Source organism: Vulpes vulpes, chromosome 7 (assembly GCF_048418805.1).
Source record: "Vulpes vulpes isolate BD-2025 chromosome 7, VulVul3, whole genome shotgun sequence".
NCBI lineage: Eukaryota > Metazoa > Chordata > Mammalia > Carnivora > Canidae > Vulpes > Vulpes vulpes.
The window spans coordinates 20222480-20237503 of NC_132786.1; the positions used below are offsets into that span (position 1 = coordinate 20222480).

Genomic DNA, 15024 nt, shown 5'->3' on the forward strand with positions numbered 1-15024 from the left:
ACCATTTTATTTTTGGCTCTACATTTGTTCAACAGTCACGGAATTTCTAGGCCAGGTTCAGGTAACGGAAGAGCCTTTATAATTAGTTTATATTGTCTAGATCCAAGGTATGCTGCAAACACAGTCTGGAGCAAAATGGGAAACAACATCTTTCAGAAGACAGGCTTAGAAATGCTAATCTAGTCAGTTGTTTCCGTTCTCTGGTTAGCAGGGCTGACTCATACCTGGCTGCTAGGCCACCGTGCCCAGCAACAGCCAGGAATACAGGGCATAGCCCACCGAAAACAAGGCCAACCAACCCACCCTGTGTTACGGTACAGATTTCACAACTCAAATCGCCTAGACTCAAAGGTAAACCTACAAAAATTCTGTAAGATGTGTGTGCAGTCAAAACTGGGATCATTATAAGACCGCACCTATAAGAGCCTGTGTCACACTGAAGATGGGTTGAAAAAGACTATTTGCCATTAGGCCACAGAGGGCAGAGTTAATTCCATAGATATAGATCCGTGTTCAAGTAGATTCCTTTCTGCTTCTGGGACTTGGTTAATTTTTCCTGGTGATGACACTGAAAATTAAGTTTCCCTCAACAGTATCATCTGGTTCGTGATTTTCCACCTGGAGCTTTATGCTCTTGTCACAACACTTGTGCCTCCACCCGTCTCCTCCAGCCACTCTGGGGCTCACGCCAACTTTTGCTCAACTAACTAGAGCACAGCCATCTTTGGCGGACATGTGGCTCGGGTCCCACACACAAATGATTTTAAAGGTAGTTTTTAAGAAGCAAGAATTCCTTGAGAGTGACAGTCTATAATTCAGCATACTTTGATTGAATACAATTTTTTTTCAAGGTTGTTTCATTTTAAAAAAATGAGTCCTTGGAGCTATCATCATCACACATCATACAGATAACCAGCTTACCCCCACCCCCACCCCCACCGCCTGGAGTTGTAAAATCACTTGATTTTCTTTTTCCTTTTCTTTTTTCTTTTCTTTTCTTTTTTTTGCATATTTTTTTTATTGGAGTTCGATTTGCCAACATATAGTATAACACCCAGTGCTCATCCCATCAAGTGCCCCCCTCAGTGCCCATCACCCAAGTCACCCCATCCCCCTGCCCACCTCCCCTTCCACTACCCCTTGTTCATTTCCCACAGTCAGGAGTCTCTCATGTTCTGTCTTCCTTTCTGATATTTCCCACTCATTTTCTCTCCTTTCCCCTTTAATCCCTTTCACTATTTTTTTATATTCCCCGTATGAATGAAACCATATAATGTTTGTCCTTCTCTGATTGACTTACTTCACTCAGCATAATAACCTCCAGTTCCATCCACATTGAAGCAAATGGTGGGTATTTGTCATTTCTAATGGCTGAGTAATATTCCATTGTATACATAGACCACATCTTCTTTATCCATCATCTTTTGATGGACACCAAGGCTCCTTCCACATTTTGGCTATTGTGGACATTACTGCTATAAATATTGGGGTGCAGGTATCTCGACTTTTCACTGCATCTGTATCTTTAGGGTAAATCTCCAGCAATGCAATTGCTGGGTTGTAGGGTAGCTCTATTTTTAACTCCTTGGGGAACCTTTATACATTCAATGTAATCCCTATCAAAATACCATGGACTTTCTTCAGAGAGTTGGAACAAACAGTCTTAAGATTTGTGTGGAATCAGAAAAGACCCGAATAGCCAGGAGAATATTGAAAAAGAAAACCAGAGCTGGGGGTATCACAATGCCGGATTTCAAGTTGTACTACAAAGCTGTGATCATCAAGACAGTGTGGTACTGGCACAAAAACTGACACATAGATCAGTGGAACAGAATAGAGAGCCCAGAAATGCGCTCTCAACCGTATGGTCAACTAATATTCGACAAAGCAGGAAAGACTATCCACTGGAAAAAGGACAGTCTCTTCAATAAATGATGCTGGGAAAATTGGACATCCACATGCAGAAGAATGAAATTAGACCACTCTCTTGCACCATACACAAAGATAAACTCAAAATGGATGAAAGATCTAAATGTGAGACAAGAATCCCTCAAAATCCTAGAGGAGAACACAGGCAACACTCTTTTTGAACTTGGCCACAGCAACTTCTTACAAGATACATCTATGAAGGCAAGGGAAACAAAAGCAAAAATAAATTATTGGGACTTAATCAAAATATAAAGCTTCTGTACAGCAAAAGAAGCAGTCAACAAAAACTAAAAGACAGCCTAGAGAATGAGAAAAGATATTTGCAAATGACCTATCAGATAAAGGGCTAAGACCCAAGATCTATAAAGACCTTATTAAACTCAACAGCAAAGAAACAAACAATCCAGTCATGAAATGGGCAAAAGGCATGAACAGAAATTTCACAGAGGAAGACATAGACATGGCCAACAAGCACATGAGAAAATGCTCCGCATCACTTGCCATCAGGGAAACACAAATCAAAACCACAATGAGATGCCACCTCACACCAGTGAGAATGGTGAAAATTAACAAGACAGGAAACAAATGTTGGCAAGGATGTGGAGAAAGGGGAACCCTCTTGCACTGTTGGTTGGCGTGAACTGGTACAGCCACTCTGGAAAACTGTGTAGAGATTCAATACAATTTTAAGTCAGCAGTTCCCACAGTGGAGCTCGAAGACCCCTTGTCAGGGCCAGCAAGCGTCCTCCCCTCCCACGCAACGGTCTCAGGCCTGCGAGCTGACAGGACACCCCAGTCTGGACTGACCTCCCTCCTTCTCTTACCCACTGCTAAGAGGACCTACTCATCCAAGAACTGGCTCAAACCCCACAGATTGTGATGCCCTTCCTAATGAGCCCAGTTGGACACCATCTCAAACACCACACATTTCAAGAGTTTCAGCTATCCCTTAAGAATTTTAAGAGTTTTGGGATCCCTGGGTGGCGCAGCGGTTTGGCGCCTGCCTTTGGCCCGGGGCGCGATCCTGGAGACCCGGGATCGAATCCCACGTCGGGCTCCCGGTGCATGGAGCCTGTTTCTCTCTCTGCCTGTCTCTGCCTCTCTCTCTCTCTCTCTCTCTCTCTCTGTGACTATCATGAATAAATAAATAAAATCTTAAAAAAAATAAAATAAAAAAAAAGAATTTTAAGAGTTTTGAGTAAAAGAATTTAAAATACTCAAGCGTTGTCCATGATTTATTTGTAAATGCTATCTCTATAGCGATTGTGAGTACTCTGAGGGCAATGGCTTTGCTATCCAGCTAATTTTTGCATGCAGGTGGATAAGAGCTAAATTCATGGGATTTGCAAGTGAAAACAAAACGATGCATAATAGGAAAGTTGGGGGCAGACCAGGTGGCTCAGTGGTTTAGTGCCGCCTTCAGCCCAGGGTGTGATCCTGGAGACCCAGGATGGAGTCCCACATCAGGCTCCCTGATGGAGCCTGCTTCTCCCTCTGCCTGTGTCTGTTTCTGTGTGTGTGTGTGTGTGTGTGTGTGTGTGTCTTTCATGAATAAATAAAATATTTTTAAAATTTTTGAAAAAAAAAGAAAGGAAAGTTGGGGTCCCACCCTGGGCCCCATCCATGTTGTGCCCCCAAAGGAACCACTATTAGTTGCACATCCTACTAGGGCTTCCTTATGCGCTTGCACACTCCAAGCCCCTTCTGTCTCTCTCATACTTAGGTATCCCTGCTATGCACATACTCTGTCCCACAGCTTGCTTACCCAGGACATCACTCACTATCAGCACAGAGATATTTCTGGTATCTGGGGCATGCTTCTTTGGATGGAATGTTCTAGCTGCACCAGCCCCTGTGGCAGTCCGAGTGTCCAATCTTTGGCCATTAGGACAAGGCTGTCACGAGAACGTTGTGCGTTCTTCCTACTTCTAGGATGTGTTAGCCCCAGAAGTCTGACAGCTGCTCAAAAGGCCACAGGTTGGTGATTTCTGGACAATACTGCCACATGTTCCTCTTAGTACAGGGCCATTCTGCCCTCGCTATGGCAAAGGAGAGGGTCTGTCTCCCTCAGAGCTTCACCAACAGATTATGCTGCTAAACTTCAGATTTTTGTCAGATGGGTGAGAAATGGCCTCTGTGTCACCTACCTTTCACTTGCTTAATTGCATCTTTGCTGTGCCATCAAGCACAGAGGAAGCACCTGAGCTGCTATGATGTGGGACAGTCTCTATCCAGCTGCAGGTAGGACACGCAGGTCCTGACATCAATGCAGTCCAAACAGGCTTTATTGTTGTTATTAACAAAAACAGAATACAATCCACCCATGTGCCCCAGGAAACGTGTTTCATGGTGTGTATACCCAACCAGCCACAGCTCATGGTCAAAGTTAGCAGACTGCTGGGGGCAGGGTGGGGGGATGCTGCAGGCATAGTCAGTGTGTTCTGCACGGTAGTCCATCCTTCCCTCCCTTGATTTTGGGCTGCTGTGATCGACAGAAAAGCAGCAGAAGGGTCACATGATTGGAGGCCTTGTGACTTCCCCCTGGATCTCATGGGGGGAAACCAGCTGTTAAAAATCCAACTACCCAGAGACCACCATGCCACGGGGCAGCTCAAGCTAGCCGCCAACCAGCCCAGGCACCTGTCACAGGGTGAACAAACATCGAGAGCGCTCCGACCTCAGCCTCCATCCGGCCTAGAATGTAAGCACAACACCAGGCGGGCCCTGCTGGGCTGAGCCAGGCAACCCCTGGACCTGTGACGATCCGCATCCATATTTCCAAGTTTTGAGTGGCTTGGGATACAGCAACAGATGACCAGAAAACCATGCAATCCTGTGAAAGTTAATTTCCCAGTGCCTCAGTTTTGCTCATTCATAAAATGGGAATCATGGGAGTTCCTATCAAATGATGAGCTGGCATATATAAATATGCACACACATAACACTTATGAGCTAACATAGAGATTATAGGAAAATGCTACCTATTACCTTAAGATACTTTCCTGGTTTTACAGGCAAGTAAAACCATTATTAGGGACAGGATACTATTATTACTGAGAAAGGTAGGGAGTCGGGGCTGATGTGGGTTGGGGGCCTCTGGTCTAGGGTGGGATGCTCCTGCCATGTTTTCAGTCTTTCAAGGGGTGGAAAAGAAACGCACACACTCTGATGGCCATGCAGCAATGAGGATGGCCGGGCCCTCTTTCCACCTGCTTTCATTTCATTGGCTCTGTAATGCTGATGGTCTACAGCCGATCAGGGGGCTGGACTCTGACTGAACACAGAAACTACGTGTTAGCAAGTGCTTATTAGACAGTCTTTCAAGACATGGGATGAATGGGAGAAACCACAGGAGCCTTGGAAGGATTTTTGAAATACGTTGGAGCCACTATGTATTTATTCATTTAAACATGTGCCAGGTTGCCTGTGTTTGTGTCTGGAACCGTGTGGAATGCAGGGCATTCAGAGAGAAGACCCACGCCCCTCCTCAGTCTCAGGATGGGGCTTGGGGGAGGAGACGGACAGCAGAGGAGCCCCATGGGACCTATAGGGAGATAGAAATAACCCCTGTCCTGAGTGAAGTGGTGGTCACATGCCTGTACACATTTAGCCCAATCTGTCTAGCTGCACACTTAAAATTGGTGAATTTTATTGTATGTAAACCATAGGTCAATAAAACCCACCATGAAGTGACCCACCAGCCACCACCCATCCCCATACTGTAGGAGAAAAAAAAGAAAAATGCACCATCTACAGAACACGGGGAAGGTGTCTACATTATTAATCCCGGAATATTGAATGTGCGTTTTCATGCAATGTGAGTAGACTTTTCAGGAAGCAGCTGTGCAGTGTGGGTGATGGTTATACTTTATTCTCAGCAAAATTCTTTGGTTTCAATTACCCTCCTGGTGACAAAGCACCTTGTTACATTTATCAGATAGGGAACAGTTGTCCTTTCTTCCCCTTCCTGGGATCTGAAAGTCTGACATTTCACCTCCCAAAATCCAGTCCAGACACACAGGTGCTACAGATATAGGAGGAGAGATGTGTCAGATGCCAAAAACCCAATTTCTCCCAAGGGTAAAAACCCCAGTAGTGTGAGGTGTCACAATCCTACATGTGTGCTTAAATTTCCTATCCTGTGGTACGCCTAGGTGGCTCAGCAATTGAGCCTCTGCCTTTGGCTCAGGGCATGATTCTGGAATCCAGGATCGAGTCCCCCATGAGGCTCCCTAAGGGGAGCCTGCTTCTCCCCCTGCCTGTGTCTCTGCTTCTCCCTCTGCCTGTGTCTCTGCCTCTCTCTCTCTCTCTCTTTCTGTCTCTCATGAATAAATCTTAAAAAAAAAAATTTCCTATCCTAAGGCCTTTATCTGGATCAAGGCAATATTTAAATGATAACCATGAGAGACAACCCACAAAATGAACCCCTTCTCTGAACTGGTAGATTCCTGGATTAGCTAGTCTCAGAAAAAAGCCCTGATGGCCTAGGAAAAAAAAAGAAATTTTGGTTGAGTAGAGATGGTCAGACAGAAAAAGTGCTTGGATAAGGCCAATTTGGGGAGCACTGGGGTGAGGACCCTAGACATAAAGGAAGGCCCCAGAGGTGGGGAAGGGGATGCCCAGAGGCCCTCATGGGCTGAGGCCACAATTCCCCACCACCCCTGTATTAACTCCAGCCAAGTAGGAAGTGTAGGGATCCCCGAAAAGCAAGAACATGGTGAATATTTAAACGTGATGAAGAAGGTTGATTACAGCTAGCTTATCGCAACCGGACGTCTTACTCACTGGCATCAAGATTTTGTTAGAGTGGCATTACTGGGGCCTTAAATGTACTAGAGACTGAGTGATGTGTCTTGTTTCATTGTTAAGTGCATTTTATAGTACTCTAATTTTTTTTTTTTTTAACAGTTAGCATTCTAAATAAGATATAGCTGGTAGCTCTCAGAACTCTGGGTTAACCAGAGTCCCCAGGCATTTGGGATTATTGAATAATATTCTTTGGATTTTTTTTTTCAATTGCACAATGATCTCCTTCTCTATCTCCATGAATTAAACTAGAGAAAGCTGATTTGGGGGGAAATTGTTATTCTCAGTGTTCAGTTGGACCCTAGGCAGAATTTTCTTTTTTAAAAAAAGATTTTATTTACTTGAGAGAGAGAGAGCATGAGCAGGGAGGGGGCAGAGGGACAAGCAGACTTCCTGCTGAGCGCAAAGCCCAATGTGGGGCTCAATCCCAGGCCTGGAGATCATGACCTGAGCTGAAATCGAGTCAGATGCTTAACCAACTGAGCCACCCAGGTGCCCCTAGAATATTCTTTTTACATAAAGGAGCAGGACAGGAAATGCTGACTCCAATTCAATCCATTCTAAGTACAAAGCCAGTCCTCAGAGCATGGAAGATGCTGCTGAGAACCCCTGAGGAGCCCATTCAGTAGACTGGGGTGGAATCCCAGAATGCACACACACTTTAAGAAGCCCCCAGGGCCACTTGGGGCTCCCATCCACCAGCAGAAATCTTTTCTCCCCACTTAGGAGACAGCAGGGGCGAGTATGTGTGTATATGTGTGTGGCGGGGTTGGGGGGTGGGGGTGGGGGGATGGTTCTCATCTACCAGGTAGAGATCTGAGAATGAAGAGAAGTGAAAAAGGAAAAACAAATTTTTATGTGCCGGCATGGCCCAGTGCCCTTTCTCTATGCAGTCAGGAGAAGGAGCAAGTCCTTCTGGGGAGAGCTGCCAGGTGGCTGCTAACCAAGGCCCAAGGGACATCCTGACACTATCCCAAGGGCAGAAGAGAGGTGTCCCCAGGTCCTGACTGGGGCACGCAGAGCCCCTTACCCACATCCCAGGCCAAATGGAGCACATCCCTCCTCTCCTCCTCCAAGACCCGCCCTTCTTTCCAAGTGTTCCCCAGGGTTTGTGTTGGAAGACCAACTGGTGAGTGCATTTCAAGGCTCTGTGATGCGAGCAGATAAGTGTGGGGTGACTCAGAGTGAGTGGGTGGTGACAGATGCTGGCAATGCCTGTGGGGAGCTCTGAGCCAGGCCCGGCCCGTTCTGGGTCAGCGCCTGGCTTGGGTCTGGGCCTAACATGAAGGGCGAATCCCACCAGGGGACAGAGGGCTCTGGGAGACTGAGTGGAAAATCTGTTCAAAAGGATGAATCTCTACCCAGTCCAGCCCCCCCACCCAGCCCCGACTCCCCAACTTGGTACAGCACCAGCAGCGGTGTCATCAAAAAGCCCTCAGCACTCATGTCAGAAGCCAGAAGCCATGTGTTTGAGGGGCCCGTGTGGGTGCTGTGCCAGGCCCTCCCCACAGCATCTCGGTGCTAGAAGTTGCCCTGTCATCTTTGTCTGCTGGGCCTAAACAGCAGATCATTCCTGCTCTCTAAAATGCAGACACCCCTCCAAGGACACATCCAGATTCCCTATCAGCTCCATCTTGACTCTGAAATAGGAAAGCTCATCTGTCTTCGGAGCCTGTCAAAAACTCTTTATGGTGAGGAGATCCTGTCATCCAGAAAATTCACCTTTGTAGAAATACCTGTTCTCTGTCAAAGCTGGGTAGGGCAGGTTTAGGTGTCAGGGATGGCGCTTTAAGGATCATCACAGTTATAGTTAACTTGACACTTTGGATAAGCAGAAATCACCTTTCTGATCTTTTTTTTTTTTTTAAAGATTTTATTTATTTTGAGAGAGAGTGTGTGCAAGCAGGGGGAGGGGCAGAGAAAAGGAAGGAGGGAGGGAGAGAGGGAGAGAGGGAGAGGGAGAGGGAGAGAGAGAGAGAGAGAGAGAGAGAGAGAGAGAGAGAGACTCTCAAGCATAGAACATGCTGAGCATAGAGCCAGACTTGGGGCCCGATCTCATGACCCTGAGATCATGACCTGAGCCAAAATTAAGAGTCAGACACTCAATCACCTGAGCCACCCAGGTGCCCCCACCCTTCTGATCCTTACTGGTGAAAATATTTTTAAAAATGTCTTCACACAGGGATCCCTGGGTGGCTCAGCACTTTAGCACCTGCCTTCGGCCCAGGGCATGATCCTGAAGTCCCAGGATCAAGTCCCACATCAGGCTCCCTGCATGGAGCCTGCTTCTCCCTCTGCCTGTGTCTCTGCCTCTTTCTCTTTCTCTCTCTCTCTCTCTCTCTCTCATGAATAAATAAATAAAATATTTTTTTTAAAAATGTCTTCACACATCTCAGAGCTTTGATAAGAAGCATGAGGTGGGGGGATCCATGGGTGGTGCAGCGGTTTAGCGCCTGCCTTTGGCTCAGGGCGCGATCCTGGAGACCCGGGATCGAATCCCACGTCGGGCTCCCGGTGCATGGAGCCTGCTTCTCCCTCTGCCTGTCTCTGCCTCTGTGTGTGTGTGTGTGTGTGTGTGTGTGTGTGTGACTATCGTAAATAAATTTAAAAAATTAAAAAAAAAAAAAAAAGAAGCATGAGGTGGGCAGGGTTTAAGCATCAGATGGCCATGGTTCGTGTGGAGCGCCAGGGCCTCTACCTCAATGGTTCCCAGAGCTGAGGGCAGGGGCAGAGGCACACTCTCCAGAAAAGTGTCTTTGTGTACCTTGTGTTCCATCACCTTTTCTTCCTTCTGGAGAGTCCCACACCCCATATGGTTGACAGGAGACTCTGTTGCTCCTGGTTGGGGGAGTGGGCTGTGCACTGTCCCTACACTACGTGAGGGAAACTGTCCGCCTGTCTCCTCACGACCTCCTCCTGAACACAAGCCATCCCAGCACAGCCTCTGCCTGGGCCATCTCCACTACCCCAAATGCCCACAAGTGTCAGCTCCAAGTTCACTTCCAGCCATGAAAATGTGACTATGAATGTGACTCAGCCAATGGAGATCAGAAAGCAAGGAGAACGTCGGTGTTTAAGGTCAACAGGAGCTGTTGGGGTTAGGAGAAAAGGAAAAGCTCCACAGAGCTTCCTGAGGCTTGATGCTTTGTCTTACCTCTCCTCAGCTCCTGATTCTCTGGTTCTCTCTGCAAGAAGCAGCGAAACCCTGTCCTAGGGGCTCTTGAGCCATAGAAAGGTAGAACCAAAAATAAAAGGTAGACCAGCATCGGAGAGGATGTGGAACCCCAATCCCACAGCTCTCCATTCCACCCTCCTCGGGCTGCCTGGAAGCCCCCCGCATTGTGTGGTCAGCCCCCCAACACGGCAGTAGGGCAGCTGCAGGCGGCAGGGCTGGCTCTGCTCTGACTCGCCAAGTGTCTGTTCTCTTATTTACTGGAATCTGCACAGTGAGTCTAACTCACGGGTGACTAACGAGATGAAGCCATTATTACCAGGCAGATGGTAGACTCCCTTAAAAGCAGACACGAAGCAATAAAATGCCACCACATACCTCATTCGCAAAGTAAAATCAAAACAAGAACCCACGTCTGACTTTGTTTTCTTCTACTTTCTCCCTACCCCTCCGTGTGCTCTATCTTAGGGTGAAAGATGCTAAGGGAAATCAAGGAAGGGTTTTAGGATCCGAGGAAGATGATGCAAACATGCCACTGTGACCTTCAGGAAAGGGTGGTGGCAGGGGAGCCACGCTGAGATGGTAGATGACCATGTCCGCGTGGGGCAGGTGGGGCAGGAGGGACGGAGAGGGCCTGACCAGCTGCTCAGACAAGTGGGGAACTGGCCTCACTGGGACAGCATGGGAACTACAGGGGCCCAACTGAACCCCCAGCCCCCCGGCCTTGACTCCCTGGTGAATAATCAAAGTGATGAGATCCAGAGAGTTCTATCAGAAAGCCAGATCACCTCAAGGTCCTGCTTTGAGAGGAATTCTGCTGGGCTTGGCGCCCACATTCCACAACCAACCACTCACCACCAGGAGGCTGCTGCTGATTGAGCACCTATTACAGGTGGGGAGCTGGCCCTTATCAACTGGTCTCACCCCAATCCTGTGAGGTCTTGTGGTTATCCCCAGTTTCAGAAGAAAAATTAGGCTCGGAAAGGTGAGATAACTTGCCCATGGTCCCCAGCTGGTAGAGCGCAGGACACAGACCTGAAGTCAAGTCTGACTCCCAGGCCCAGTGCCAAGGGGGCTCTGGGTTTGAGGAGGCAACTTCACCAGGTTCTCGAGTATCAGGTGCTTATGACTACTCCCTTTTCAAAACCCCAAATTTTAGTCATTGAGGTTAGAGCTCCGTACTCTGTCCTTAACCTCTTTTAGGGCTCTACGGCCTTAAGTCACACTCATGGAAAAAAAGTTTGCCCAGGCAGAGGGAAGGTATGCCCAAGAACACAGAACATCCATGGATTCATGCTGGCCATCCCTGGTATTAGAAAGGCAAGGCCTCAGCATCTCAGGGCTGGGGAAGCCTAGAGCCTTCACTGAAACACTGGCTGGTAAGTCCTGCTTGGTCACCACAACCTGATGGTGGCTAATAAACACATTTTCATTGTTGGATGTTTGCCATGTGCTCCTACAGTGCAATGTGGGGTGCAGGGGAGGAGGCAGCAGAGGTGTGGGGGGGACAGGGGAGGAAGCCAGGGGGCAGGGGAGGAGGGGGGAGGAGGTGGGGGAGTAAGGGAGGAGGCCAGTTAGGGAGTCAGGGGAGGAGACAGGGGGCAAAGGAGGAGGCCGGTGGGGGGGGGATTCAGGGGAGGTTTGGGGGGGAGGGGAGGAGGCTGGAGGGGAGGACTGGAGAGGAGGCTGGGGGGTGGTCTGAGGGAGGGAGACAGGGAGCAAGGGAGGAGTCAGGGGGAGTCAGAGGAGGAGGTGTGGGGGCAGCAACTTTGGAGTCAGAGGGCCTCAATCCGAACCCTAGTTTGCCATATACGGGTTCCATAATCTTAGCAAATAGATGAAGTTCACAGAGCCTCAATTTCCTCCTGTGTAAAATGAGGGACGTGTCCAGGATTGTCATGAGAACTGAGATCATTAGTGTCCATGAAAATGCCATCTGTGGCACCTGGTGCCTAATACATAGTCAATAAACACTTACCAAAGCATGAAGAGCTAATAGCAGGTGATTTGGAGACAAATTCCTTTAAGAAACGAAAGCCCTAACTGACCATAGGAAATGATCAATCGAATGATCAATCGAATGTATCATTACAAGAACTAACTGAACACAACCTAATACAAAATAATGCATAAAACAAAAAAGTATAAGCATGAACCCACCATCTTAGCCCACAGGCCATGTATGAGGGAGTGCTAAGGGGGTTTGCTGGAAGGTACGGGTCAAGACTTGTCAGTGTGGGTGTCCCGGGGGAGGTCAGATTGCAACACTTTTCAAGGAAGAAAAATATATGGTTTGAAAGAGAACAGTAAGGAGGTGGGAAAAATCCAAGAAAGATCCTAATTTGTTAACCACTGAGCTGAAATCAGGGTGCAAAATCAGAACGTGCATTTTCAGGGATCCCCGCTGTCCAGAACTAATGACCAGGAGGTCAAGACCCAGCATCGTGCTCATCTTGGATGGCCACTGCCTGGCACGTAACACTCAAGAGTTTGTTTCAGTAAACAGTTGACTTAATACTGGCCTGGGGACCAGAGCTTCGGAGTCCATGATAAGGGGTGACATCCACATAGCTGTCCTCTCTACTCACCTCCCTCTTCCCCACACCTGCCTCAGTGAAGACCAGGCTGGGCCTCAGGGGCATGGAGTGTCTCTTCTGTAGGTGAGGCAAGCAGGCCAGATGCTTTCAGTGACCTCTGCCGAATGAATGCTACATTCAGTGTCCTCTTCCACCTGTCTCATAGACCTCATGTCGGGCCAAAACAATGAACAAAAAAAACAACCCAAAACCCAACAAAAACCCCCACCTTAAATTTTTCCAGCCAAGTTCCTGTGCAAACTGCAGAAGCAAAGGAGAGGTGTGAAGCTGTGCCACTCTCCTGTGGGGTCAGGAAGTGAGCCAGCCTGGCCAGAGAGGCTAACCAAGCCCACGAGGCACTGTTGCTGCAATCTGTTCATCGCTTCCCTCAGGAAGCTTCCTGGGTTGACTGCTCACTTCCCTCCTGTCTACCCCTGCATTTCTCTTCCCTAGCCACACCTGACAGCACCTGAGAGGCCCTCCATTTATGTTTCGGGGTCTCCCCTACACTCAGGGAGGTAAGCCTGTGCCCCGCTGCCCCCGGACCCACCAGTGTTTTCAACGCTTGGCACCTGCCATGATGCCATACTCAATCCTCTACTGTTCCCCAAGTCTTGAAACTGTCTAATAATTCTGTTCTCTCTCCTGTGTTAAGTCCAGAAGCACAGAATCAAGCCGCATTCTTCTATTTACCTGTCCCTGCCCCTGCCCCCGCCAGGTCCCCCAGCCCAACCCCTGGCCTCAATTGGTAGGACCCAAGTACCAATCTCAGACTCTGAGCTGAAGTTCGGTCACACACGACTAATGCGGCCCCTGGCTTAGGGAGGGGGCTTTGGGGGAACCAGAAAAACTCAGCAGCCTGCTCCAAGCCGCAAGCCTGGGTGTCAGCGGAGGCTGAGGGGCGACAGTCCTTTCTAGCAGCAGCTCTGCGGACACGGGTTCTCAGCCCCCACCTGCCTCCTCCAGACCAGAGAGCAGACAAGCCTCGGCTCAGTCCTCGGTGAGCACATCTTCCATCTTCCCCCTTCCCTTCCTTGCCTGCTCCCTCCCAGTTTCTGTTTCTTCAATATTTTCTCCATAAGGTAAAAGCAACAAGTATGCCTCCTAGAGCTCGCCCTCGCCAGGCAGGACACCAGTGGACTGGGGTGTGTGGTCAAGAGCCCTGCAAGGGACAACATGGGGGGGGGGTTCTAGGGCTCCCACACCATCCCCAACCCTTTCTGTTTGGGGACAGATTGAATAATAAGTGATGACTCGGGAAGTGGGAGAAGAAAGGCAGAGGATGCCAACTCTGCTGAGATTTCAGCGGGGAACTTGTCTCCGAGGTGGGAAGGTGGGGCGCAGAGCAGAGCCTCACTCAGGAGCGGGCAGCTCCAGCGCCCGGGCAGGGCGGCCCGGCGGGGGGGTGGGGCCAACACGGAGAGGGAACACGCCCCCACACACATACCACCTTCGCTACCATCCTCTTTCAATCCCCAGGAAAAGTTAGGTAAGGAGGAAACACAGAGCCCGGAGGTAGGGAAGGAACGCTGAGTTCCACCTGGGGGTGTTCAACTGAATACCAGGCCCCCGCAGAACAAAGCGACGATTCAGCATCAGTCTGGCAAAGAGAGGAGACAGACAAAGCATGGGGGGGGGGGGCGCACACAGAAACGCACAATCACCACGCACTCGGGGATCGGCTCAGGGGTCGGCTTACTCAGCCCCAGGGGGTCCCGGGGTGTCCCGGCGCGGTGGCGGTGCCGACTGCAGGTGCGCGGGCCCACAGGCTGCGGGGGCCGCAGGCGCAGCGCTCCGGCTCCGACAGATCCTGCCGCCCGCTCCAGAGGCCCATGAGAGTCGGGTCGCCCAGCCCCCTCAGCACCCGCGGGTTCCAGGGCTCGGCCGCTCCCCGAGCCGCCACCGCCGCACGTCTGCAACAGATGGGGACCGGGGCTGGGCGTGTTCCCAGTCCCCAGAGCAGCGCACCAAGCGGACGGCAGACAGCATGAGCTGGCCCGAGACAGCGCCGGCGACAGTCTTGTTGGCGAGAGGGGCTGTGCTGCTCAACACGCAGGCAGAGCGCGGGCAGATCCCCTCAGTGACGGGACTGCAGCCAGCTGTCATTACCACCTGTGCCCGGGGCTGCTGGGGAGGCAAGTCCCACTACACGGAGGGGGGGGGGGGGGCTGGGCCAGGGCTCTTAAAAAGACAGGCGGCAAGGCTAAGGAAGGCAGGAGAGGCTGATGATGCAGCAGCCGGTGGCATCATCGCCGGAGGTCCTGAGGCCGGCAGGGCCCCTGCGCGTCCCCATCTACACCAGCCGAGGCCGGCTGGCTTCAGAGGACACAGTGGCTGCGGCCACCCGGACTCCCCAGGGAGCCCTGCCCTGGGAACGGGAATTCATCCTGCTCTCTGGCCACGGCCCTGCCAAACGGCCCTTCCGCCCTGCCCACACAACCTGCCCACACCTGGAAGGCACCATGGGCCCTGCCTGTATCCAGTGCGTCTTGTTTTCTGTAATTCTGAGGCTCTGACGTCTGTGGCCTCCGCGCAGCCCCA

The 15024-nt window shown here is 50.1% G+C and overlaps 1 protein-coding gene and 1 pseudogene across 29 annotated transcripts in view; both read right to left on the reverse strand.

Annotated features, from left to right (window-relative positions):
* PRKAG2 (protein kinase AMP-activated non-catalytic subunit gamma 2) overlaps positions 1 to 15024 on the reverse strand; it is a 268436-nt gene that overhangs the window by 205905 nt on the left and 47507 nt on the right. For 3 of the 29 annotated variants that reach the window (XM_072763175.1, XM_072763162.1, XM_072763172.1), the window contains exon 1: positions 14183 to 14746. The exons of 20 other annotated variants lie outside the window; for them this stretch is intronic. The gene's annotated coding sequence lies outside the window, so the exon portion shown is untranslated. Of the gene's footprint in view, positions 1 to 14154; positions 14955 to 15024 lie in introns of those variants that run through there. 6 more of the 29 variants (XM_072763163.1, XM_072763166.1, XM_072763167.1 and 3 more) reach the window with 6 other exon arrangements.
* LOC112916295 (transmembrane protein 126A pseudogene) lies at positions 36 to 14589 on the reverse strand (annotated as a pseudogene).